Raw genomic sequence first — 5,496 nt, 5'->3', positions numbered from 1 at the left:
AACTGAACTAGAACTGAACTGGAACTGAACTAGAACTGAACTAGAACTGAACTAGAACTGAACTAGAACTGAACTAGAACTGAACTAGAACTGAACTAGAACAGAACTGGAACTGAACTAGAACCGAACTTATTCAAATGTTTGCTGGTCATACATTTTTGTATATACATATGTATGTGAGACTATAGCTGTATATTTGTACAAGTGTTAGCAATTTGTAGGTGGTATTTGGTGTCCTTTTTATTAAAATACTAGTAGAAACATAGACACAAAAGAAAACTTTTCTTTTGTGTCAATGTTTCTTAACTTATTTTGTTGTTTGTATTGTAACGATAAACAACAGTATGTTTAAGCTAACAAATATAAATCAGGATAAGTAGGTGAATTTATAAGACTTTATGAAACTAATTTATATTGTATAGAAACAAAGTATCTGGCACAAAGATGTTTTAACACTGAAGACAATTTTAGGACCACAAAATAGAGTTTTTTTCTATTTATGTGAATTTTTGAAAAGTCTTGTTGTACATATAATGAACATATTTAAGAGGTATGTCTAGAGAAAACTACATTTTTTAAGCACTTTCAACAAACGTCATCATTTTCAGGGTACACTATCATATAGTAAGTGTATGTATATTTGTGTTGTAGTTTTCATACATTTTGAAATATGTAGATGGTTTGAATGTCTAAAAATCGATAGATATCGCTTTGAAATTTCCGTATTTCGTATATTTATATGAAAACACACATACTCACTCCCACATACATACAAAGTCTTTCAATAAGCAAACAAATAAAGCGAACATTTCCTTGTCTGATTGCTTCAATGACTGTTGGTTTTGTTTTGTTTTCAGCTTTTGTATTTTGGAAATCTTTCAAAAATCGAAAAAAAGGAAAAGACACTTGAGTGTTTCTCATATGTTGTCCTTGTCAATTCTTATTTAGTTATCTCTGTTCATATGAATGTACATATGTGAAGTTCCAAAGTATTTGCTTATGTCAATTCAATTTGCTAGCTATTCCGTATTTCTGTTTTAAATAAATTTCAACAAAGTCATTCAATTTTTGCACATGCAGTTTTAAGTTTTGTTGACTGTTTCTGTTTGGATTTGTTTTCCAAATTCGTCCTCCCACATTTGCGGAATTTTTAGAAATTAAAAGAAATGCCACACAAAAATGTGGGCTGGTCAGACGAAAGATGTTGAAATGTTTTGCATTCGTAATTCACTTTATAAAGTTTAAGTTGGCAATTTAAAAATGCAAATGTTTATATTTAAGTTTATGATAGATATTTTGGAAATATTACTTCTTATTTTAATTACATAACTAGCGGTTTAGTGTTAGACATTGGCAATGTTCCTAATAGTGATGATTAACTAATATGCAGCTCAAAACTTTGAAATATTTCGTCCAATAGCTTATCCTTGAACGTCTAAGTATATAAAAGAGACTTAATTGTATAAGTGTTTCTTCTAGAGCTGAACTAGAACTGAACTAGAACTGAACTAACACTGAACAAGAACTGAACTAGAACTGAACTAGAACTGAACTAGAACTGAACTAGAACTGAACTAGAACTGAATTAGAACTGAACTAGAACTGAACTAGAACTGAACTAGAACTGAACTAGAACTGAACTAGAACTGAACTAGAACTGAACTTGAACTGAACTAGAACTGAACTAGAACTGAACTAGAACTGAACTAGAACTGAACTAGAACTGAACTTGAACTGAACTAGAACTGAACTAGAACTGAACTAGAACTGAACTAGAACTGAACTAGAACTGAACTAGAACTGAACTAGAACTGAACTAGAACTGAACTAGAACTGAACTAGAACTGAACTAGAACTGAACTAGAACTGAACTGAACTAGAACTGAACTAGAACTGAACTAGAACTGAACTAAAGCTGTACTAGAACTGAACAAGAACAGAAATAGAACTGAACTAGAACTGAACTAGAACTGAACTAGAACTAGAACTAAGTTAAGCTATAAAAATAACAAATTTATACAAAAATCTAGAATCACTTTAATCAAATCTTCTTGTATTGGATCTTTTAGGTTTAAACCTAAGTTATTATATTTCAAATATTTTATTATTGATTTTACCATAAAGTATTTCCATACTTTTTTCCCCAATTTTCAATTTTATTAGTACAGGGTCACAGAAATATTTAAAACAGTGAATATGTGGTTGTTTAAATACTGAGTAGAGAATAATGGTAAACCCCTATGGAGATTATATAGTTTTAAACTTTTATTTTTATTGGTTAGAATAAATGGTAAACATATTAGGGTGGCTCATACAATTGGCTTTGATTTTATCTTTAAAGTCCACTAAAACCTTTAGAAAATAATGGAAGCATTTAGTGTTCCCTAATATATTTTTCACAAACTTTAGTCTCTTCTACATATGTACATATGTAAGTATGTATGACCGAATATAATATAAAATTTATTTATTTTGTTTGTGTGTTTTTGTATGCTGGCAACTTCTTAATTAAGGAGGTGTTCCCAAATGGTAAAAATTTAAAATTGAACTTTTTTTTGGTAATGCTTTGAAAATATGGAAAAACTTTTCGATTTGAAATGTATAAAAAACGACGAAAACATGCTTAAATGTTTAAAGATAAAATTTAGTGTTTTATTGAGTCAAGAAACCAACAGTTTTAGATTTCGGCAAAGGACTGAACTCGAATAGAACTAGAACTGAACTTATCTAAAACTAGAAATAAACTCGAACTGCCGTTCTCAGATAAAGTTCACTTACCCGATCTTGCGCCACTATCACACGAATTCAAACGTTGACTGGCCGTCGTATCAAAACTTCGAAATCTCGATACACCACCCATACTGTTTGCCATTACAGCCGTTGAACCACTACCGGAACGACTGAATTGCGATTTACGGGAACGTCCCAGAACATTATGGCTTTTCGAACGTTCGAACGAACGATCGTGATGAGCTGAACGTGGTGAATACTTTTGAGCAGTCATTGAGGCCGCATGACCGGCCACACTATACGAGGGAGGAGCTTCTTTAACCGAAGTATTTAGATAGGCAGTTGTTTTTTGATTCTGAGGAGATTGTGCTGAAGAAATAGAGGCCACAGGAGATTGATATTTAGGTGAAGAATCACGTGATTTTAAACTACCGCTACTGCCACCGCCCGAGTCTTTTTTCGTTAGATAATTGGGTGAATTGCCAGTTAGAGTGCTGAAATTGGGTGAACGGTCACGCGGCAAAGGCGCTGTAGTTGCCCTCTCGGTAAGATTGCCATCAAAGCTGCGGGAAAATGTTTCGACATAGGCATCTGTGGGGGTAGGACGACGATTGTCGTATTCAAAGGATCGCGAGAAAACCATGCCTTTATTGTTGCCGCCATTGACAGCGGCAGACAGATTGGAATTATTAATTATAGCTTGGGGTTGTAGTATCGTATGTTGAGGTGTCGGACGACTGGATATGGTGCGACGGCGATCAAAGGATTTCATTTTAGCACTGCTATCTTGAAAGGCAGGTGGTGGTGAGAGTATGGGTGTTATGGGAGGCGGGGAATCATGATCATTGAGATTTTTAACAGGCAAAAAACCAGGACGTTCATTTAATATGGAAGCCAATTGAGGATCCACAATCCGGTAGCCAGGCCTTAAAGCAGAGTCTCGGGTATTGGCATTACCCAAACGAGCCTCATTCCTTTGTATCAATTCCTCCACTTTACTGCTTACAAATTTTGGCGGCTCCATCATGGAATGCTGATGCTGTAGTAAGGCCTGTCGAGCCATATCCGAACGTCTGGTATTATCGATTTGTATCACACGTATAGTATTGCGTAAATCACCATTTTGATGATTATAATTGGCACGACGATAGCCACGATTTTCATCGTTGGCTCTTTTGGTGTTAACTTGGACCCAACCAGATTTATTCAAGTAAATTTCCTCTTTCGAGGAGGGACCCATCGATTTGCGATTCGAGCCCCCCGTCAAGCCGGTATAATACTGTTCTCCAAATAGATAAGTGGGCATATGTATGCCAGCACCAGCCGAAGAGGAATTACCACCTACTGGTCCACCTCCTCCGCCACCACCCATATGATAATGCATTCTGCGCGATTCCAGTTTCTCGTTGAAACTGCGCGAAGAAGCCTCTAAACTTTCTCTTCTCTTAGCCACGTACTGCTGAAACGCTGAGAGATGTTTCGTTTCTTCTGCCGTTAATTGAGCACCTTCGTTAGCACCATGAGGATCTCTTAAATCTGATTGTTGCTGCTGATGCTTCTGAGGACTTTCATGTCTACTGCGACAATGATGATGTTTCGAGGGACTGGCTCTTAGTTTGGTGCGTCTTTTTTTGGGCGGCAAAGCTGGCAAGGGTAGAGTACTAACATCGATTTTATCCAAAGTTGAAGAAGACAATTCGTCGTTTTGAGATTCCCGAGTTATGGAGTCTCTAGTCAAATGACTATCATCCGATTGTGCTTCACTAGAGTCGAGGCAAGAGTAATCTTGTCTTTGTAAAGGCGGTCGACGTGTTTCACTTTCTTGGGAGAGAGATGATTGCAGAGTATTGATTAAAGGTACTATAGGTGAAGAACTAAAAAGAGAAAGAACATAAATAGGAAAATTAGAAATTTTGTAAATATATTCATTGCAAAATAATTTAAACTTGTTATTTAAACTAAACTTATATTTAAAATCATTTAGTAGATATTTAAAGTTTTGTATGATTTAATCGAATTTTCTTTTTTTTGTCCAAAAACGAATAATTGTTAAATGTATTTATGTTGGCCTTTTTATCTGCTTTTGTTGTTATTTTTCCTTTTATCTTTTATTTTGTGGTATTTTTTTATTGGGTGATTGTAATACGAGAGAAGTGCAAATTCATGTTTATTTCGAATCGATAAACCTAAAAACTAGTCCATTATATTTATACTGAACTCAAAATAAAACATGGTAAAAAAATCTTGTATTGTGATACATCATTTTTAGAATTCTGCTTAAATGAATTACTTTTTTATTATATTTTTCTGTTCTGTTTTTTTATAAATATTGAAATGTCATTGAATTTTAAATACATTTTTTTGTTTGTTATCCTATTGGTCTTAATCCCTGTGATTACGAATGCCAAACAAAAAATTGTTTAATTTTTTGTTGTAGATTCCTACTCAATTTTAATGTTACTGACATAGACCATTTTTTGAAATGTAATACATAATATGTATGTGTATTAGTTAGAGTAATTATGTTTATGACCTCTGCTAGGTTAGTGATATAATGGTAGACCGATTCCCACCTGAGGAGATAGGTACAACTGGCACGATAAAGAACTAAGGGTACTTCTCTAGAATGGATATATAAATCTATATAGATAGACAGATAGAAAGATAGATAGATAGATAGATAGATAGATAGATAGATAGATAGATAGATAGATAGATAGATAGATAAATAGATAAATAGATAAATAGATAAATAGATAAATAGAT

This window comes from Lucilia cuprina, chromosome 5, assembly GCF_022045245.1.
Source record: "Lucilia cuprina isolate Lc7/37 chromosome 5, ASM2204524v1, whole genome shotgun sequence".
Lineage (NCBI taxonomy): Eukaryota > Metazoa > Arthropoda > Insecta > Diptera > Calliphoridae > Lucilia > Lucilia cuprina.
Note: the sequence above shows the minus strand (reverse complement) of the source record.